This window comes from Piliocolobus tephrosceles, chromosome 2 (genome assembly GCF_002776525.5).
Source record: "Piliocolobus tephrosceles isolate RC106 chromosome 2, ASM277652v3, whole genome shotgun sequence".
NCBI classification, from domain to species: Eukaryota; Metazoa; Chordata; class Mammalia; order Primates; family Cercopithecidae; genus Piliocolobus; species Piliocolobus tephrosceles.
The window spans coordinates 49874017-49897180 of record NC_045435.1 but is presented as its reverse complement, the minus strand read 5'-3'; the positions used below and the strand labels follow the sequence as shown (position 1 = coordinate 49897180).

The following is a 23164-nucleotide window of genomic DNA, read 5'->3' as shown; positions in this document are numbered from 1 at the left end:
TGGCAAAGAATAAAATCGTGTGTTTTGCAGCAACTTCAAGCTGGAACTAGAGGCCATTACCACATGTCCTACAGCCCAGAGATGGGGTCACCACCACTTTAGCTACATAGCCTAAGAACAGGGAGGAGGAGGTCTTCCTGGAACAGAGTTCTGACTAAATCAAAAGCGGAAGCAGCAGCCAAACAGAGAAAAACAACAGCTGGTCAACCACGACAACACTTATCAATGTAGCTCTTCCTGAATTGCTTGAACCCGGGAGGCGGAGGTTGCAGTGAGCCGAGATCATGCTACTGCACTCCAGCCTGGGTGACCGAGTGAGACTCCATCTCAAAAAATATATAATAAATAAATAAATAAATGTTTTTTTTTTTCCTATCTTTTTCTCAGTAAATAGCTTCACCTTGCCATGAAAGGCAAGAACCCATGAGTTTCCTTAACAATTTCCTCTCCTGTCCCGCTATATTGCTGGTTACCAAAGTCTTCCTCCTAAGTATCTCTGGAAGTTCTTCTCCCAGCCCCAATCCACATGACCCCTGCCCTAGTTCAGGCCACAAACTCCATCTGTGGATTAGTGCAACCACCTCTAAACCGCCTTCCTCCTTCCTCCAGAGTGGCCTCTTTAAAGTCCAACTGCAATCACAACTCTTCAGAACCTCCCTTGGGCCTCCGTTTGGCTTGTGAGGCTGTCAGATCTGACTCCTGTTGACATCTGTGGCTTCGTCATTTGTCCTTTCCCCACACCCTCCTTCTCTCAGTCAACTTCTCTTGGGATGCGATGAGTGCCTTTGCATGCTGTTCCTTGAGCCTGGAATGCCCTTAGCCTTCTCTTTGCTTGACTTTCAGCACAGGTCCTTCAATGTTTAGCTATCACCTCCCACAGGAAGCCCTCACTGAGTGTCTCTCTGTCCCTACTGCAGCCCACACATAGTGTGTCTAATGCCTTTTCCAGGCTGTCATAGTAGGGCTGGCTGCTTGCCTCTATATCTCTTCTAAGGTGAGATACTGTTTTTGAAATGTTTGCCTCTGTGTTTTTTTTAAGGAAAATGAGATTTTTTAAATTGAGAGTCAATTTGCATACGGTAAAATGTACAAATATTAAATGTAAAGCTCAATGAATTTTTGCCTATCTATACATCAGTGTAACCATCCCAAAGATCAAAGTATAGAATTTTTCCAGAACTCCCTTCTCAGTCAGTAACAGTACTCCTCCTTCTCTTCCAGAGGCAACCACTTCTAAAATCACAGATCAATTTTACTAATTATTTAGATAATTCTTCATATGAATATAATTATATAATGTTTACTTTTCTGTGTTTATAAAGTAATGATTTTTACTTTCTTTTATGTTGTGGGCAGTAACAGTTCATCTACCTCACTGCTGTAGAGTATCCCACAATATTAATTTATTCAGGCTTCTACTGGTGGATATTTAGGTTGTTTCCAGTTTGGGCTAATGTCAACAATGCTATTCTGATTTATGTACAGTCTTTTGTGGGTATATATTTTCATTCCTCTTGGAGACATGACTTAGAGTGGAATTTCTGGATCACAGGGTAGATATATGTTTATTAAAGTTGCCAAGGAGTTTTCCAAGGGGTCGGTATCATTTTGCATTCCCACCAGTCACATATGGAGTTCCAGTGGCTCCACATCCTGGCCAACACTTGATGTTGTGTTTTACATTTCATCCATTCTGGCAGAGACATGGAAGGAGCTCATTGGGGTTAATTTTCATTCTTGATGATTTCTGTTACCCAGGAGACTTACCTCCCCCTAATTTTAGGCTATCATCTTGAGACTACTATCCTTTTCTGGCTTTGTAGAAAAAGAAAAACCAGAGTCTTTTCCAGGCTTTTGAGTTTCAAAAGTCTAGCATCTCAGGGGCAACAAGAGGCTCTTGTGCATCGATGAGATAGTCCCTATGGGGAAATGCAAGGGATTTAGGAGCAAGGCTCTGCCCCCGCTGAAACTAAATAAGTGTTTCCAGACAAGAATGAGGGAGATAGCTGGAGCAGCCACAAGGGAAGAGGGTAGGGTGCAGGTCCCTGAGGTAGGAGGCACTTGAACCTGTTCCTTCTCTAGATATGGTCCTGAGCTTGGAGACAGACACCTGAGTTCCCAAAGGAGTTTGAGAAAATTAAATGTAGAAAGCACCTGAGCACTTCCTAGGCAGACACTCTAGAGGAGAAATGAATGGGCGTTTAGAGGTGGGCAGAAGAACCTCATATGTCTGCCAGAATTCTCTGTGTCCTGGCAACCATGGCAGCCGAGCAAAGGTTCCTGTGCACTTGAAAAGGGCCCTGGAAGCAGCTGAGAGAGGGAATGAGACCTAGGTACGAGGAAAACTCAGCAGTGACCTGTGTGGATGGGTGGCCCCTCCTCAGATAGGAATGAAGATGTCTCAGCAGATGCCAATATGAATAAGTGATGATAAACTCCAAAAGAAAAGGAAAATCTTGACTTGACAAAGATTAAGGTTTCCTCGCGTGTGATGGGAGATCTTAGCAGAGACTGAGTTCACTTACCAGGAAACAGTTACTGTTCTCATTCACCTGAGTTTGCAGACTGAAATTGGACCACAGTCCCACTTTTCACACTGTACTATGCTTATTTGTTTTCCTTTTCTATTCTTGAGACTCAAGGGCAGGGATAAGGTCTGATTCTTCCTGGAATCAGCAACCTCCTGACCCAGGGCCTGCCACAGAGTAGGGGCTTGAGGAAGATTTGTTAAATACTGTTTGTAAGCCCCTTAAAGAAAGGGAGAGAAAGAGCCACATGGTTGAGCACCCACTACGTGTAGAGTCCTGTGCCTTATAATACACATCGGCTGCTCTATGAGATAGGACTATGAACATCCCACTTTATGGATAAGCACATAACAGCCAATATTTACTCATTTACTAAGCACCCACAATGTGCCATGAAGAGGACAAGGATCTGCCCTCAAGATATTCCAACTGAGGACAAAGATATCCAAATAAGCTATCTCAGCTATGATATGAGATCACTACGAAAACAACGATGTGACAAGACTGTGATCCCATTCCAGTTGTTGTAGAAAAAAAAAGACTGTGGTTTATCTCTTAATAACTATTCTCTCAATATCATTGTTCTAGGCACTTTACATGTATTAACTCATAAGATCCTCACTACACCCAGATGAAGCTGATATTATTATTATCCCCATTTTACACATGGAGAAACTGATGTGTAGAGTGGTGAAGTGACTTTTTAAATATCATGATGGAATTTAAGCCCAGGCTGTTTGATTCTAATGCCCATGTTCCTTATTCCAGCCCTGTTACCACGCTCCCTGCCTGGTCCACTCTGTTTGAAACTCTCTTCTGGCCAGGTGCGCTGGCTTATGCCTGTAATCCCAGCACCTTGGGAGGCCGAGGTGGATGGATCACAAGGTCAAGTGATCAAGACCATCCTGGCCAACATGGTGAAACTCTGTCTCTACTAAAAATACAAAAATTAGCTGGGCATGGTGGTGCACACCTGTAGTCCCAGCTACTCGAGAGGCTGAAGCAGGAGAAATGCTTGAACCCGGGAGGTGGAGGTTGCAGTGAGCTGAGATTATGCCACTGCACTCCGGCCTGGCAACAGAGTGAGACTCTGTCTAAAAAAAAAAAAAAAGAAAGAAACTCTCTTCCTTCTCAATGCTGCCCTTCTCACTGATTAACTCTCCACAACCTTCACATCTCCTCTGACTTCCTCAATGCCCAAGAATGGGAGATGTTCACTCCTCCCTACCTTCACCGCTGTTCCCATAGCACTTTATTTTTAGGATTAATGTAAGTTAGGATTGGGTTTATCGGATATAAGAGAACATCCAAAACACCAGTAACATATGCAAGATAGAAGTGTCTTTATCATGTAAAAAAAAAAAAAAAAAAGGTATGGAAATAGACAGCCCAGGGCTAATATAGCAGCTCCATGGTATTAGCGACTGAGGTTATTTCATCTTGCTGCTCCATCATCCCAGTTACATGGTTCCTTTCCAAGGTGACACAAGTGTGACTCAAAATGGCTACTGAAGCTCCAGGCATTACATCTACATTCCAAGCAGCAGAAAAAAAGAAAGAAGAGTTTCCTTGTTCCCTTTAAAGAGACTTACCTGAAATCCTCACAACACTTCCCCTTAGATCTCCTTGGCCAGAATTTGGTCACGTAGCTACAGCTTGCTACAAGGAAGGCTGGGAAATATAATATTTTAGTTGGATATTGAGAGAATAGTTATTAAGAGACAAACCACAGTCTTTTTTTTTTTTTTTTTTTTTTTTTTTTTTTTTTACTACACCAACTGGAATGGGATCACAGTCTTGTCATATCATTATTCTAGCATTGATCTCATACCATAGCTGAGATAGCTTATTTGAATATCTTTCTCCTCAACTGGAGTATCTTGAGGGCAGATCCTTGTCCTCTTCATCCTCATATCCCAAAGGCTAGCACAAGTTTTAGACACTTGAGATAGAGTGACTAGGTGTTATGTTGCTTTGGATGCTCTGTGGCCAATAGCACAGTTCTCCACCCACAGCAGGCCTCCGAAAATTGTTCAACTGAAATAAATTTAAATGTTCTTGACCTCAGTTTTCCCATTTGTAACACAGGTATAAATGGCCACAAAGGTCAACCCAGTTTGGATATTCTCAGTTATCTATTACATAAAATTTGCAAACTATAGATAAATATTTTTAAAAACTAGCCAGAGATAGACACTGTGTATAGCTTTTGCTTTTTCTCTATTTCTTCTGCATAAACACATATACATGCTTTGCATATAAATAGAAGCTGTACATGCCATTTTATAATCAGCCTTTTTCACTTAATGACACAGGAAGAGACTTTTGCTTTTGCCTATGAAAAAACTAGCTTGTAAAAAACAATCTTCTCCATAAACAATTAGAAAACCTGGGTAGAACTGTTCAAAGAAAATAAAAATCTGTTAGAAGGCATAAATGAGGTATCCAGGAAGCCAGAACTTGAGGGATCAAGATCTCAGGATGAAGAGAAATGCATTGAGCAGGGGCCTGACATTCTATGTGCTCTTTTCCATGAATTTGCCAATTCATAAACAGCTAAATGGAGAGACTGAGAAGCTGAGAAGAAACCAAATGCTAAGAAGCAGAGAAGCTGAGCAGAACTTTCATCAGTCCCACAGGAGTGGAAAGACAAACAGAATTTATGCTGAACACATTTCTGAGTCATTACATGTTCTCCTACAGCGTATATGAACATTCACTAAAGCTCAAAGACTGAATCCATACAGAGAATTCCTAAAAAGAACTCCAGAAATAATGAAACCAAACATCTAGCGATAGAAACCCAGAGACACTGAGTGACTTGCTCAGGACCACAGAGCCAATTGGTCCAGCCTCCTGGTCCAGTCTCCTGGTCCAGCCTTCATTCACTGCAGCCCTCTGCAGCTGTGGCTTCTGCTCCCAGCATTCACCTCCCCATTCCTCCCCACACATCCTTGCCAGAGAGAAAGATCAATTTAATCTCACTTCTCATTGTGATCTTTTAATAAATGAAAGTGCTTTTCTGAAAGGAAATCAAACACAAATCCTTTTATAAAAATTACTGGTCATTTTTTCTAATTGCCAAAGTAATACAAATTTGCTAAAGAAATGCTACAAAATACAGATATGTAAAAGCAAGTGGAAACCAAAACTCTGGAGATGAATTAGGGCCAAGTTGAAAATGGTCCATTTTGATCACTCTAAATAACATGCTGGCCCCTTGGCCACTTTGGTCCTGAAGGATGCACTTTGACTTTCATAAAGTAAGCAGGAAATAAATCAAGAGAAGGGCCATCTTGCACACTTGGGGCAGCTGCATGAAAAAGAGCCTTTTGGATTTCTCAGCACCCAGAGGGTGCAGTCCCCAGAGGAGATGGCTGACTCCATGATGCGATGGGTGGGGAGCTGAACCAGGCTCCCTGCCCGGACATCTCAGTCCACAGCTTGTTGCACAGCCTGGAAGCCCAATGTAGTGACATTCATTTTCTCTGGACCTTAAGGGCTTTGTGATTTTCCCGTCTCCTCTATGCAAATGCAAAGATGACTCCCTTGGTTAGTGGAGGATTTAAAGTTATCCGCGAAGACTTTAACTGGAACTTGTTTCAGAGCTGGGGGCATGGGTTCTGTGGCTAATGAACTGGGCACCTTGGGCAAGTCCCTTACCCTCCCTAGGCCTTCCTCGATTTCCCCATGTGAACAAGGAAGCAGTTGGGCTGGATTTGGTGAGCCACAATTCCTGTTTCCTAGAGGAAGGAAGAAGGGAGGGAATTCGGTTACTGAGCATCTACCAGAGCCAAGCACCATGCTGAGCACTTTGCCTGCATGAGCTTATCTAATCCTGACAACAGCACTGTGAGGGAGAGGACATCTGTGTTCCTACCTGTCCAGGACCCCTGTTATTCTGCTAATAGCATCTTGATTTTCTTTTAAGGAACCATCTCTCACCAACTCCTAGTTCCAGTGGCCTACAGGGAGCTGACCCAACCCCTTGACTTCAGACACAGGCATGCGACTCAGGCTTAGCCAACCAAAACAACCATAATGGTTTCAGGACTGGGCATGTGATCCAGGCCAAGCCAACTGGAGTCAACCCTGGGATTTTTGCTGGAAGTATTTGGAAAGACGTGATATCTTTGCCTTGAGGTTGTTTCGCCATTTCCACCTCCCTATGGAAAGAGCCAGCCTGCTAATAAAACTGGCACATATGTGTAAAATAAAACTGACAGAAGAGAAAACAGAGTCAAGACAGAGGGACACAGATTCATGACAATTACCTTGGAGCCTTTGAAGCATCTGAATTCAGGCCTACCTCCTAAACGTTTTCATTCAAGAAAACTTTATAACCAAAGCTGGCTATAATTGGGTTTAAGTTACCTGCAATCAAAAGAATCATCATGAAAATTATTTGTTTTTTGGTGGGGGGAGCGGGGAACAGGGTCTTGCCTTGTGGTCCAGGCTGAAATGAAGTGTTCAATCATAGCTCACTGCAGCCTTGATCCCCTGGGCTCAAGCAATCCTCCTGCCTGAGCCTCCCGAGTAGCTGTGACTACAGGCTCACACCTCCATGCTCGGCTAATTTATTTATTTTTTGTAGAGACAAGGTCTCCTCCCCGTGTTTCCCAGGCTAGTCTCAACCTCCTGAGCTCAAGTGATCCTCCCACCTTGGCCTCCCCAATCCTACCTGGGGATTACAGGGGCGAGCCACCATGCCCGGCCCATCACTAAAATTCTGGGTGTGACATAGGCATTACTATTCTCATTTTACATACAGATGAGGAAACTGAGGCTCAGAGAAGCAAAGTAAACACAGAGCTAGTAAGTGGCAGAGCAGGTATTTTTAATCCACTTATTTCTTCTCATTGCCTTCAGTCTCTACTCAGGCAGAGGTTGTCCCTTTTTTCCGCTTCTTCCACAAAGCACAGAAGTAGGAGTGGGGCTGTGGGTCCAGACTGCTCCAGGCTCCAGATCCGGCCCAGATGCTTCCCACCTGTCTGATCTTGGGAAGACTTCTGTACGTTGTTAGAAAGTTGATTGTGCCCTCCTGCTCCCCCACCCCTCATACGGCCTGGGGTACCTCCTGATCTGTCAGTTCCAAATGCCACAGCAAAGCAACCCACACCCTGCTTACCAGGGGCTTGAAATCATGTCTAACATGCTGTTTCTAAGATGCTGATTTTTCTAAAAATGCTGATCACGATGGGTTTAGCAGGCCTAAAACTAGCCCAGGAAGTGAAACTTTGGGGAGGAATTCCAAATAACCAAGCCTTTGCTGAAATGCAGAATGGAGAGAGGAGGGATGAAAGTGGACCAGGCTTCCCCCACCCGCCCTGCCCCTATCCCTCCTCCCACCTCCATCCCCCCCTTACCTCCTGTAAGCTCCACAGCTGTAGAGAGAGGAAATGTATTTTCTTTAGAGTTTATAACAGTTGCTATCCTGAGTGCTAACTCAGTTCCAAAGGGTACATTAGTCTGGTAAAGTGTAAAATATGGAGGCCCTGGAGAATCACCAGGGAGTGGGAAAGGGCGCTTGTGGATCCAGGGTGAGTCTTGGCTGTGGAGTTGTGCTAATGTGCAGAGGGCTGGCCAAAAAAGCAAATGGGACATCCCTGACCTCTCGAATCCATAATGCCCAGGACAGTGACATGGCCTGCCATTATCCCAAAGCCAAAGTCTCATATATCACTGGGCATCACAAGGTCCTTTAATCCCCACCTTGCAGATGGGATCAGTGATCTCTGAGCTACCATTTATGGAGCACTAAACCCTTTATAGAAACGGCATCGTGCAACTTTCCAACAGCCCCACAGAGATGACGTTATAATATAACAGGACCTTGTACCTCGGGGCCAGGCTGCGTAGGGTGGATGCTCGGTTTTCCTATATGTGACCCTGTGCAAGTTACTCAATCTCTCTGTGCCTTCATTTCCTCATCTGTAAAACTGGGGTAATAATAGTTCCTACCTACTAGGACCTATTGTTGTTGTTGTGAGGATTAAATGAGTAAGCACCCGTAGCACTTAGAAGAGCATCTGGCACAATGGCACCTGTCTTTATGAACCCTCGTGTTACCGACATGGGCCCTGAGGCCACGCAAAAGGACCATGGACCTACCATATACGGCTTGTGAAGCAGGGCCTCTGACCCAGCTGTGTGTGGTCCACAACCAGGGCTGGTGGGACCGCTCCTACTGGAAGGAGGCTAATATACCGCTCTGACCCCCACCCCCACACCCCAACCCACCATGTCCCACCTTCTCAAACACCCTTCTCTCCCTGTGAGCATGGGTGGTCCCACCGACAGTGCTGGGGTAAAATCTGAAGCCATAACTGTTCAGAGGTTCAAATGGAGTTTTCCCGGCGCTGAGGAGGTAGAAAAAACTCGATCTCTCTCTCCCAGCTCTGGAAATGAAGGCAGCCAGGAAGAATCCTCAAGCTCCCAGGTTCCCGCGGACCTGCGGAGGGGCCTCACCCCCACCCCACTCCTCCCCTCACGTCGCTGCTGGGGTGGCAAAGGATGCTAATTAAAACACACCCCATTTTGAAATGTGGGCTCATTTATCAGGATGGGCTAGGGAGAAACAGGAGAGAGGTGTGAGGCTGTAGACCCTGGGGGTCTCTTTAGTTCCTCACGAAACTTCTAGGGGTAGGGTCCCTATCTGTCAATCTTGTTCCACCTCTGTCTGACTTTGCCTTTTACGATTTTGGTGCCCCTAGCAGTAATGAGGGGCACAGGTATCACTATTTGTCTTTTTCAATCTATCTGTGATTGACTGCCAAACATCGTTTCGTCTCTATTTCCATCTCTGCGTCTTTGTCTTGATTTATCTCTGTCTGTGGTTTTATGTGCCCGCAGGTGCGTGGGTGGGGGTGGAGTTGTCTCACCAAGGTTCTGACCCTTCTGCCACCTCTCTTTCCAAACCCAAGGAGCCGTCCACCGCGCAGAGCCCGAGCCCGGGTACCCAGCGGGAGCAGCTCCAAACCTGGGGCGCGAGCTGGGAAAGGGTGTCCGAGCGAGAGGCGCGCCCCTAGCGCCCCCTCCCTCCGCGGGGGCGGCCCTGGGCGCGTGGAGCCGGGTGCGGGGGCGCTGCAGGCCCGCAGGGCCCCGGTCCCCGCCTTCCCGGCTGCTCGCAGGTGGCCCCCTCGGCGCGGCTCCTCCTCCGGCGCCCCGCCTCCCAGAGCGCTCCCCGGCGCCCCCGCCGCCGCCCCCGCGGCACACCCAGCAGCCTGGCCGCCGCTACCACCGCGCCACCAAACTTTCCCCGGAGCCGGCGCCGGTGAGTCGCAGCGGGGCGCGGGCTTGGGCGGGAGCGGGGCCGCCGCGGCTGGGTGAGGCTCCGCGCTGACCAGACTGGGATCCGGGCATCCCTGCAGGGCGGCCGGGACCCCCGGAGCCGGAGGCTTGAGATGGGCGGGCTTGGGTACCCTAGCGACGCGGATGGCCTGGGGAGGGTGGCGGAGCGCGGCTCGCTCGGGGACATCGCTCCCCTCTCCACATTGTGACCCCAGCACTCGACGCGCAGACACCTTTAGCTTCCCCGGGCTTGAGCAGGGTGCGCGCCCTGAGCGTCTGTCTTTGGGCTCCGGCGCGCAGAGGGGGAGTCTCGTTTTCTTTGAGCCTCCCCAGGGTCTGAATTTGCTGCTAACCGTAGTGCCAGCCCATCGGTTGAGTGCGTTCTCTGTGCCAGGCTTTGGGCATCCATTATCTGTTGCAATATTGTTATACTCATTTACAGAGGAGAAAACTGAGGCTCGGGGAGGAAAAGTTGTGCCCAGGAGCACCAGCTAGTTAAGGGGAGAGAGTCACAGTTTTGTTCGGAGTCATCCTCATCCAAATCACTAGACTTCATGAGGTAAGCCCCAGGCTCAGTGTCACCTGGAGTCGGGGGTAGGAAGTGTGCGGACCACCACGCGCCCTTCTCCTGCAGTTTGGCTGCAGCCGGAGGTGTGGAGCAAGGGGCGGATCACCTCCTCCTCCTTGTACCGAGGAGGTACATCCTCCTCTGTCGGAGGAGGATGCTTGGGAAAATGAGTGGATGTTATGGCCAGGGAGTGGATTCTGGTGACAGAAGAGCATCGGGGCTGCTCTTTCAGAGATCAGAGTCTAGAAGTTGCTCTCAGTTTTTCTGGAAGGAGCCCAGGAAGTCAGGAGCAGGAGCTGGAGTACGGCAGCTCCTCAAGGAAGTCACGTCTCCCTCTCCGTTACCCCACCCCCCAGCCCCCAGTCCTCCATGAAGATCCCACCTCTTCCCTCCTAATTCCCCATCCCTCTGAGGTGTCCGCTTGCCTGGAGCTGGTAGTGCAGAGATGTTCCAGGCAGAGTGGCTGTCCTCCGGCAGAGGGCTCCCGCCTCAGCCTGGAGCAGACCGAACAAGGCAGGCTGGGAGTCCTGGTGAGCAAGGTTCACAGGCTGGAAGGTGCCTGAATAACTCATTTTATGACTGAGGGGCCAGAAACCTGTGACAGGAGCGCAGACGGAGTGTGTCCCTGGAGCATGAAGGAGAGGGGAATTGAGGGTCTTATGGGAAGAGTCTTGGAGGCAGCCAGAAAACCGGCAGACACTGGGAGAGAGGGAGGGTGGACACATGAGAGTATCGTTATGCATTATCCCACTTAATACTCACAGCATTCTTGCAAGGTAAGTACTGTTATTGAACAGATGGTCTACTGAGGCTCAGAGAGGTTAACTTGCTTGAGATTGCCCAGCTGGTCCCTGGCAGAGTTGGGGTTTGAACACCCATCTTGCCTGACTCCCTCTAGATTTTGAATGAAACTCAGGTGGCAGATGGGACCTTAGGTCCTTCCGTGCTTGTGTCTGGCAGCAGCAGAGATGAATAGAAAAAAAGCCAGGCAGCAGGTCCGCTGTTCACAGGAATCCTGGACAACCCCATGTAAATCCCCGAGTGTGATTCAGGCATTTCTCCTGGTGTGGGGAGAATCTATGGAGAAGGGCAGGGGATGCCCGGCATTGTTTTTGTTTTCAAATGTGAAAGAGAATACCGTGGAGGCAGGAGATGGGCAGGCGCTGCCTGTCCATGATTTCAGAGCTAGGTGGAGGCCGGAGCTGCCTGCCAAGAGACCCGGCAACCCAGAGTGGTTTGGCCAATGCAGGGCTGGGAGTGGTCCTTCCTAGTCCTCAGCTGAGTGTCCAAGGGAGGAGGGACTTATATGTGAGCCTCCTCCTCTTCGACTCTCTCAGAATTCTGTGTTGGCAGTTTCCTCTTCACAATGAAGGAGTGCCTGGCTTTTCCTTAGCAGAGAAAACACATAGCAAAGACATCAAGATTGTGGGATTCTGGAGCTCACCTGCCTGGGTTCAAATCCCAGCACTGTTGCTTATGAGTTTTGTGGCCTTGGTCAAGTTGCTACAGGTCTCCGTTCCTTGGTTTCCCCATTTTTAGAATGGAGGTATTCCTGACACCTTCCTCACTGGGTTGGTAAGAGAATTAGGTGTGTTCATGTGAATAAAGCACTTTCGTGGTGCGGTGTAATACCTAAAAGTGGTAAGAGCCCATTGTTATTGTTGTTGCTATTAAGGTCAAACAATCCCAGCTCTGCATCCTGGCTCTGCCACCTGCAAATTGCCCAGCCTCTGCAGGCCTCTTGCTTTCTCATCTGTAAAGTGAGAGTATCTGGTTAGATATAGTGTGTGCCCCCAAAGTCTTACTGCAGTCTCAAGCTTTAAATAGCCTGAAACTTGAAGTCTCGGTGTGGACCTGTATGAACTTCTGACACTCTGCTAGGCACTCAGCAGACACTGGCCATTGCCACGAGTGTCACTAGTGTGGATGATATTGCTGCTACACAGTGCAGCTTGAAGTTTGTGCTCGGCTTTCTTCTGAGGAGCATGGATTTGGAACAGTTTTCAATCGCATGTTTTCTAGAGGGACAGAACGCTTAGGGTTGGAACCCCAGCTCTTGCCCTTAGAACCGAGAGACCTCGGGCATCAGCTTCCTTATCTGCGAAATGGCCATTAGTTCTATTTGCCAGTATCTGTTTCTCAGGATCAATGTCAGGATGGAAATGTGGAGAAAAGAAGGAAAAAAGCAGATGGTATAAATGGCAAAGAATTACATGAAATTGTAAGTAATTCTTATTAGCATTCAGGCTGGGAATTACCTATAATTGCTCCTGATCCAAGATGTTTTATCTGAAAGATGTACCTGGCAGAGGATCATTCAAGCCCCAGTCACCTGCTGCCCTCCCTTTAACAGTGATGCTGAGCATTTCTGAATCTCGGGATGTAATTATAATAAAGCTCCCATATCTCATTTATAAGTGACTCACTTCTGTCATTAATGGTTGTAGAGGACTCAGACACATACTCTTCGGGAACAATGCTGCTGATGCTGTCGGAGGGGGGGCCAGGATGCCTTGCCTCTTTTATACATTCATCCTCCCTGCTGTAATTCTTCAGTGATAATGCAGGGGGATCACATGGGCCAAGATCGAAGCTGACAGCTCTCAATTTGCGCAGCAGCTTGGATGGCGAGGGCCATTGAAACTTGTTGTTGCCAGCAGAATGCCTGTTAGAAACTATCACATCCCAACAGAGGCATGAGCAGAAGAGGTTGAGGAAGCTGCCCCCAGGGAGTACTTAAAAGCACAGACTCCAGTGTCCAACAGACCTGAGTTTGAATCTTAGTTCTGCCAGTGTATTCGCTGAGGTGTGATTTCTGGCTGTCTTTCCAACCATATCGTCAGCTCTAATAGAGCAGGGAGCACATTTGTCTTATTCACCAGGACATTCACAGCTCCTAGCACATAGAAGATATTCGTGAATGTCTACGGAATGGATGAATATGTGAATGACAAATTGCTTAATTGGGCCTCAGCTTTCTCATTTGTAAAATGGGGCTAATATAGCACCCACCTTACAGGTTGCTGTGAGGACTGAATGAAGAAATGTTAAGAACAGAATAAACAGTCAGCAATGCCCCTGATGGTAAATAGATGGGCATAAGCAAGCAAGTTGGCTTAGTCTGGGACATTTAATTTTTTACCTACCCTTGGACCAACAAGAGACAAAAATACTAGTTGTAAGAATGTCCTGTATTTATACAGCACTCTGCAAAGAGCTTTCTTATTGGTTGACTTCTAACAAGTAGGCAGAAATTATTATCCATATTTTATAAGAGAAGAAACAGGTTCAGAGGGGTTGGTGAAATAAGTTACAGAGTTTAGAAGCAGCAGAAATTGGAATATAAATCCAGGTTGCTCTGATTTCTAAATACCAGCTGTTACACTGAGCTTTCCATTGCCCTCTAGAGGGTGGAAGGTGTAGTATTTAGTCTTCCATGAACATGGTATCTCTCTACTTATTTAGGATATTTTTAACATCTTTAACATCTCATGGCATGGTTTCCTAATTTTCCTTTGGTGTCTTTCATATATTTTGTTATATATATATTTCTATTATTTGATAATTTGTATGCTGTTATACATTTTTGACAGATAAATTAGTTGGTTACTTATTGGAGAAATATGCTTGCCTTTTGCATATTGATTTTGTATCCAGAAATCTTGTTAAATGCACTTACTATTTAAAAAAATGTATTTGTAGATTCTTTTGAAAACACCATATACAATTGTAAGAGGTACAAATAACAGTTTTGTTTCTTCCTTTCTAATCCTTTTATTCTTTCCTTTTTATTCTTGCTTTACTGTCCAAGACCTTAGTACAATAATGAATTAAAGAAATGGCCAGGCGCAGTGACTCACACCTGTAATCCCAACACTTTGAGAGGCCGAGGTGGGTGGATCATCTGAGGTCGGGAGTTTGAGACTGGCCTGGCCAATATAGCAAAATCCCATCTCCACTAAAAATACAAAAATTAGCCAGGCATGGTGGTGCATGCCTGTAGTCCCAGCTACTTGGGAGGCTGAGGCAGGAGAATCACTTGAACCTGGGAGGCAGAGATAGCAGTGAACCGAGATTGCACCACTGCTCTCCAGCCTGGGTGACAGAGTGGGACTCCATCTCAAAAAACAAAACAAAACAAAAAGACAGTGGACATCTTGCCTTTTGCAACTCTTATGGAAGAGCTGTCCACATTTGAACATGAAGTATCATGTTTACTCTAGGTTTTTGGTAGATACTCTCTATCAGATTAAAGAAGTTCCTTTCTATTCCCAGTTTGCTGAGTGTTTCTTTTATTTTTAGTTATAAATGGAAATAGAGTTTTAACAGATGCTTGTTCTGCATCTGCCCAGATGGTCACATGATTTTTCTTTTTCAATCTGTTAACATGATGCATGACATCGACTTTTGCATTTCTGGAATAAACCCAATTTGAGTCATGCTGTAGCAGCTCATATTTACAAACCCATTTGTTTAGTATTTTAAAATAATGAGTTCATGAGTGATCTTCACCGGTGATTTCCTTTCTCATGCTTACTTTTCAGGCTTTGGTATCAAGGTTATGTTGGCCTCACAAAATGATGCAGGCAAGATTCCCACTTTTCTGTTCTCTGGAAGAGATTGCACAAGATGGGTGTTGTTCTTCCTTGAGGATTCAATGAAACTCCCCAGTGAGGCCCCCAGTGGATTGATGCTAACGTGGAGGGTAGGGAGAAAAGCCAGTTTTGAAGGAGGAACTTGCCACCAATCTGAGTCTCAGCCTGCCTCTGGTGGAAGTAAACAGAGACTGCTAACCTCTGTCCTGAGTGCCATCGGAAGAGCCCAGCCTTGGCCTCTGGATGAGAGTTCTTCTAACCAGACATCCAGCTGAAAGGGACTCAGCCTAGGGTGAAACCTTAATATCTGCTGAAGTCTCCATCTGCTTCTAAAATTGCAGCCGCTGCAGGCAATATACCTGTATATTGTTATTCCCTGGTGGCCACAGATTGAGGGACAATCAGATTCCATTGACATTCCTGTGCCAGTTTTTAGGTCAGGCTCTCCTTCTCTGTCACGTTATCAGTTTTTGTGGAATCTCCATATTAGGACCTAAGGACTGTGCCCCTTTCTGCCAATTCATCTTTTCCCCACCCCCAGGATAACTAGATTTGAGCAAGTTTCTCAGCTGGAATCTTGCCTCAGTTCTCTTTTTAATAAAGTGCCAGGCACTGTCCTAACTTGGATCATCTCTCTTAACTCCCATAACAATGCTATGAGGTAGTTATATTATTCCTATTATTCAGATAGGAAAACAAGGTTTCTCATTGTCATCAGTTTAATGGTTTCATATTTTAGACCAAATTACCACTCTCTAACCTATTTGGGTTTTGAAGAAAGATAAAAGTCTAAATTAATTTTCCTTCTCACATACTTAACCAATGGTCCTCATCCTGTTCCCCTCCCTGTTTATTAAATCTTTCTTCCTTTCCTTCCCACCTTTCTTTCCTACGTCACCTGCAGCAGCACTAAATTACAGTATATATTTGGAGGCAGAGCCACCAAATCACACTCAACTCCAGGGAACACCATTTGCACAGTTCTGTATCTTGGGCCTCAGGGCATGTAACCTGGAAACCCAGTCATTGACAGCAGATCTCTTTCTGAGCTGTCTGTTCTGAACTGTTGAACCGTCAGCTGATCTAACAGTTGACTATCAGACAGGGCCATGGCAAAAAACAGAGGGCACATCCCAACTGGGTGATTGAGAAAGGTTTTGATAAAGAGCCTGTTACCTTGTATAGACTTTGTGATCTGGGGAACTAACATGGGATAGTGCAGTACCCTAGGGTATCGATGGGAAGAGGAGAGTTGTTTCTGCCTCCAAGTTTGGAGGGGCAAGAGAAGGGAATAAACACTCAATGTCATTCTCCTCCTGCCCTGCCTGTGGCCAAACCCAATCAGAAGTGGGTAGACAGCAAGAGAGCCTTTGATGTGGTTCATGGGCACAGAGCACGGGAGGAGGACTGGGGATCTGTGCCATGCTGGTTTGATGATTGTTTGTATAAGTTGTATTTTAATAGCTAGCAAAGGCATCTACTTTCCCTTCTTTTTCCATTTCTTTCAAACTTTTCCAGGCAATTTTCACTTGGTTTGCTCTTTCAAGAGTGTTCCTTTTATTTACTTGCTAGCTTTTCTTTGTTCCTGGAGAGAATCACTAATCATCATTAAATAAGTACATCCTGCTGCCCCTTGCCCTCAGCCCAGGTGAGGCACAATTCCACCACCAGCCCACACCTGTGGTCTGGAGAGTGTGTGGATGTGATTGTTGATCTCAGGCTCATATCGGAAGCCTGGTTTTCTTTCCTCTGTCCTTGGCGTCTGGCTGCTTGAGTGGTGGGGCCACCCTGATGAGCCTAACATGGACCTCTGGTAGGGTCTGCATTCATAACACAGCGCCTGGCACTTCATGGCACTCACAGACCTTTGAATGGAACGGCTTTCCAGGCATCTTGAAAGTGGTAAGAAACACTGGGCAAGGATAAGTTATTTTCCCTGTTGTATCAGGAGCTCAGTAAATATTTTTCAGTTGTTTATTGATTGATTCTCACAGCACTGGGTTTCACCAAGCCTTGAAAACCTCCATTAACAAGTCAGGAACTCAAGATGGAGTTTTCTCCCACTGGTCTCTCCTGTAGGTGGCGGTGGGAAGGGCTGATAAATAGCACTCCTCTGCCCAGCCTGAGCTCTGTACCAACAGAGAATGAAGACAAAAGGCAAGACCAGGCAGCCAGAGAACAAAATGTCATGGTTATTACTAATCAGAGTGACAGTGGAGCGTGTGGGCTTGCAAACGCTGAAGGCCAGGATGGGCTGAGTTGCCCACTCAGGTACAGGCAGTGCTGGGCTCTACAGGGGGTGGCCCCTCCCTGTCCTTCCTGGGAGAGAGTGGAAAGGACGCATGCTCCCTGCAGGCACACTGGCTCCCAAAAGAAGGGGCTGAGTTATACTTAACCTATTTCATCTCTCAGATTCACTCATAGATATGGTCACGATGCAGGGAACCAGGGGAGGAGCCAATGAGGAGCTGGAGAGAAACCTGGGTTATAAGGTGATGATGCTCCCATTGAGTGGCAGGATATATGAGGAATGGGCAAGAAGCATTTTCCTCTCCTTGGTGGGCGAGTGCGGGCAATGGGGTTGGGGTGATCCAGAGGTCCCTAGCACCTGCTATTATCTGGACCAGCAGGGTATGGGAGAAATAGAGTCCCTGACCTTTCTGACCCTCCTGTCCTGATGACTGATGAACTACTATCTGTTGAGAAAGCACTCCAGGGCTTTCCGTTTGTGATGTCACCCAGTCCTCAACAGCTCTACGAGATGTACATTCATGTGCCCGTTTTATAGATGAGACAACTGAGGCTAGAGCCATGGAGTAACTTATGCTAGAGTGTGACTGGGGAGACCAGGAACCAGGCTACTGCTGTCATCCAGATGGGAGAGGAGAGCCACTTGGACTGGCAGTGGCCAAGGAGAGAAACAGATAGATTGAGATGAGTGTGGAGTCCATGCTTAGGACTGGACAGGTGGCTGTGTGTGGTGAGGCTGGATGGGCTGTTATGAGGAGGCAGGGTTAAAGCAGTGTCTTGGGTAATTTGTGGTTATTCTTGGGTTTTGTTTTGTTTTGTTTTTTGTGAAATAGATGTGACCCTCCTAGGCAAAGATTATTCAAAGAATTAAGAATTCCACAGGCACCACCACATCTGCACATCTTAGTGGAGCTGAAGCTGCTGCTCACTTGCTCTTAATTGGAAGTGCTAGCTGGAGCATGCTTAGGGGGAATTAAAACGTGCAGACCTGGAAGAGGTCTAGTTGGGAAGGAGATCCTGAAACAGCCTCCCCCACTGCCCTCTTGCCCTTCTGATCACCTTAGAGGTGGTCACTGCTGCATCCCGCTGCACCGCCATGTTTCCCGAGCTCCTCCCCACTGTGCATCTCCCCATCCCAGCCTCAACGTAGGCCTCCTCCTCCTTCTGCACCCCCAACACAGGCTTCTCTATCTCCAGGCAGCCCCCTCCTATCCCCAGAGGTCCCTTTCCCAGGGACAGATCTGACCGTTTCACTTTCCTGCTCAAAAGCCAGTGACATCCTCTGCAGCCATTAAATAGAAGGAAACCTGAATTGTACTATCTGGAAAGATGTCTGTGATAAATGCATTGGACAAGAGCAAGTGGCAGAATGACCTGGCCAGTCTCAGAAGGCAGAGCACAGTGGTCAAAACATGAGCTTGGAGGCTACAATGAGTTTGAACCCGAGCTCTATCACTTAGTCACTGTATGACCAGGAGCAAGTTCTGAATTTCTCTGTGCCTCAACTTCCTCATCTATGAAATGGGAATGATAATAGTCCTCACCCCTATAAAGTTAATATGTCAAATGTGCTAGTCCAGTGCTGCTCCTAGTAGCATCCAATAAACACTAGTTATTACATTAGCATATAAGTACATCTGAACACATATAATCATAGGTCACATTGATGCCTATGATTATATGTGTTCTCATGTATTTATATACACCTCTCTCTCTTTTCACCTCATTCTTCAGGACTCAGAGGCATTCTCTTCCAGGAAGTCTTCCCTGAACACCCCCCACCCCTAAGGCTGAATTAGGATCCTTCTCTGGCCTTACAGCACCCCCAGACTCACATCTTCCATACATGTCCTTATTGTCACGATTGGTCCCCCCGTGGCTGTGAACAGTTTGAGGACATAGGCTGTAACTGATTTCCCTCCATATCCCTGGTATCCATCGATGTGTGAGGAACATAGTGCACCCTCTGGAGATACTTGTTGAATGAATGAATGAATGAATGAGCAGGACTTTGAAACATAAGGGATCAATGGGTAAAGACGTGGAGGGAAGACAGCCAGGTATAGGGGATGGCCTGAGCCAAGGCACAGAGGTAGAAAGGGATGCTCCAGAAGGAGCACACGGCCAGGGCTGGCCATGCCTTAGAGAGTGACAGAGAAGTTAACAGGAAGTAATTAAGATGCTCAAGGGGGGCAGGGGCCAAAGGAATGTTCTGTGTAAAGCAAGGAAAGGAGATGTGATAGGGTGGGCGTGAAGAAGGAAGGGATGGATTGAGCGACAGTGTTGCTTCTTTCATTTAAATCCTTATCCCCCAGGCTGGGTTAGATGCTTCCATGACACCGTGCACTCATCAGGATGTAAAATAAATACCTGGTTTACCTGTATCTACCACCAGGCTGGAAACTCCTCGAGAGATGGAAATTGATGGTGTTTTTTTGTTTTGTTTTTCTAAAAATCTTGTACACAAAGATAAACTATTTCCTCCTGCATGCCTACTTTTTCTCTGCCACGTAGGGCTACAGATATAGATGGTGTTGAGCATTCTGATAACTGGATATTAATAGAAATTACTCCAGTTCTTGCGGGAATAGAAAATTTATAGCTTCTCCAATTCAATGGAACCCATTCTGTCACCCTACTTCCTTTACTGAGTCCTTGAATCAGCTGGAAACAGAAACAGCAGTGCAGTTCACTCCCGGGTCAGAGGCAGATGCAGGCCTTTTGAGCAGTGACCCACCGAAGAAAAAGTTCCCACTGAATTTCTTGGTGCTGAACCGAATGGACTTGAACTGCTTGCCACACCCAACAGGGAAGGGTCCCAGCAGCAAGGTGCAAGAAGGTAAAACAGGAGTTGGAGTCTGTTCATGGTGATCATGTGCCTACTGTGCGGTGGGGATGCTGTAAAGACACAGCTGCTGCCCTTACAGGTGACAGAAGTGAAGAAGACAGCCGCTAGGCCAGTAACAACAAAGCAGCATGTGACATTCTCATATGAGAAAGAACAGTGCTAAGAGTCTCAGAGAGGCTAAGTGACTCGCCTAAAGTTACACAGCTCATAAGTAGCAAAGCTGAAATGGAGATCCTTGACTCCTTTACACTGTGCCGCAAAGCCCATCAAGGTATGATGCTAGCTGCCTGAAACATTTGGGGCAATAGCCCAGCATTTTGTAATCCTTCTCATTCTCTGCTTGTTATCTCACATTGCAATCATCCATTAATTCCCTCCACCTATAAAGGTCAAAAGTGCCTATTTCTAGGTACCGGGCATATATCCTTTTTCCTGAGTTCCAGGCTGGATAACAGGAATGAGTCCCAAAACTAATCCTTGAGTTTCTGATATTGAGTGCTCCCTCATACCCGGAGATTTAGGGGTTTTTTATGCACATGCAAGAAGAGAAGAAAAAGCAAATGAACAATTAGCTCTGTAGATTGAAGTACAAACTTTGAGGAAGTTTCAGGGATTTGAACATTCAAGGTTTGGAACTGACATTGGGCCAGGTTGCCCCATCAGTGCCAAGAATCGTTACGGTGACCTCACTGTGCCAGCTCTGAATACAGAGGGCTTTCTCTGCATTGGTCACTAGGAGAAACCTCTCTCCGGAATCAAGCATTTTTCTGATGAATGCGTTTTACTTCCTTTCATCCCAGACACAGAGCTGTGTGTCTATCTGTGCACTAAATGTTACTTTGAAAACACTGCAATTTGGAGCTGATCTCGGCTTCTGTGCTTATTAGTTTGTAATATCGCCCTCCCAAGTTTTCTTGGCATCGCTTAACACGGAGAAAGGGAATAATGGTGTATATTGAGCGTCTCCTGTGTGTTGGGCTTTGTGCTGAGAACTTTATATTTGTCGCTTCCTTTGCTCCCCTAAACAACCCTGTGAGGTCAGGACTATGATGATCTGCATCTTGGCCCTAATCAGGACCCATAGGATCTCTGCACCCTGGGCCCTCCACACTGGGCAACCAGCCCTTCCCAGACACATCTTGTGCATCCTCATCACTGCTCACATATGCTCCCACCTTCTCAGCCCGCACAAACCCCATGGCCCCATTGAATTGTAGACTTAAAACAAGTGAATTCTGGGGTATTTTAAAATTGTGATAAAATATATGTAACAACATGAGTGGGTGCTAAAATATGTGAATTGTTACCCCATGAAGCTACTGAAAAAGAAAGACAAGAAGGGAAGAAATGCTCTTCCCAAGTTCCCCAGTTCATGCACATACGAAATAACTCTCCTCTCTTCTCCACTTCACCGTTCATTCAACAACATCTATTGAGCACTTCCGGTGTATGAGGTGCTTCTCTAGGCACATGGGATTCCTGCAGAACAGAACGGACAAGCATCCCTGCCCTGGTGAGGCCTACATTCTACTTTCTGGCTTTTCCAGGCCTGCAACATCTACTGTCCCCTGGATTCTGCAGGCCTGTGACATCTGCTGTCCCCTAGATTCTCCAGGCCCACAACATCGGCTGTCGCCTGGCTTCTCCAGGCTGTGACATCTGCTGCCCCCTGGCTTCTCCAGGCCCGTGACATCTGCTGTCCCCTGCATTCTCCAGGCCCATGACATCTGCTATCCCCTGGCTTCTCCAGGCCCACAACATCTGCTGTCGCCTGGATTCTCCAAGCTGTGACATCTGCTGCCCCCTGGATTCTCCAGGCCTGTGACATCTGCTGTCCCTTGGATTCTCTAGTTCCATGACATCTGCTGTTCCCTGGATTCTCCAGGCCCGTGACATCTGCTGTCCCCTGGATTCTCCTGGCCCGTGACGTCCACTGTCCCCTGGATTCTCCTGGCCCGTGACGTCCGCTGTCCCATGGATTCTCCCGGCCCGTGACGTCTGCTGTTCGCCGATTCTCCACGCCCGTGACGTCTGCTGTCCCCCGATTTTCCAGGCCCGTGACATCTGCTGTCCCCTGGATTCTCCCGGCCCGTGACGTCCACTGTCCGCCGATTCTCCACGCCTGTGACGTCTGCTGTCCACCGATTCTCCACGCCCGTGACGTCCGCTGTCCACCAATTCTTTACGCCCGTGACGTCTGCTGTCCCTGGATTCTCCAGGCCCGTGACATCTGCTGTCCCCCGATTTTCCAGGCCCGTGACATCCGCTGTCCCTGGATTCTCCAGGCCCGTGACATCCGCTGTCCCTGGATTCTCCAGGCCCGTGACATCTGCTGTCCCTGGATTCTCCAGGCCCGTGACATCTGCTGTCCCCTGGATTCTCCCGGCCTGTGACATCTGCTGTCTCCGGATTCTCCAGGCCTGTGAAATCTGCTGTCCTCGGATTCTCCAGGCCCGTGACATCTGTAGTTCATGGTTTGTGCAGCCCCATGGTTTTTGATTTCTGCCCCTGAGCCCAATCAACTGGTACCTCCCTGTATGTTTCACATTCAGCCTCCTAAGAGGAAATTTGTTTAGTTCAGTCAGCCGGTATGCACTTGGCTGGAAATGTTGCCGTAGGCTGCCTGTCAATAGCCTGTGAATGATTATGTTTGGGCAGGTGCTCATGGGTGGTCCAGTCCTCAGTAACGGGGTCATGACATCACGTGCTCAGCTTTCCTCAGAGGGAGGCTTGGGGCCCAGCAGGCCTTGCCCATTCACTTGACAAGTATTTATCAACAGTTAATATTTTCTCTGCCCAATAGGTGTCAGGGATTGTTCTGGGTGCTGAGATACAAGGATGAACAAGGAGGGAGAGCCTGCCTTCTTAGGGCTTTCATTTCAGCAGAGAGACATGCAGGAGAGGAATCAAGGTGTGAGGAGAAATGCAGTGGTAAAGATGAGCAAACAGAGTGTGGAAGAATGGGAAGGGTCCTTCTACGTAGGGTGGGATGGGCAATGTTCGAGTCAAGGGAGGATTGAAGCATGCATGCCCGTATCTCAGGGGAAAGCATTCTGGGCAAAGGGGACAGCAAGGCCCAGCTAGA

General features: G+C 47.2%; 1 protein-coding gene across 1 annotated transcript in view; it reads left to right on the top strand.

Moving 5' to 3' along the window:
• The first annotated feature begins 9746 nt into the window (after nucleotides 1-9746).
• HRH1 (histamine receptor H1) overlaps nucleotides 9747-23164 on the top strand; it is a 110749-nt gene continuing 97331 nt past the window's right edge. Inside the window, exon 1 of the mRNA XM_023218436.1 lies at nucleotides 9747-9801. The gene's annotated coding sequence lies outside the window, so the exon portion shown is untranslated. The remainder of the gene's footprint in view (nucleotides 9802-23164) is intronic.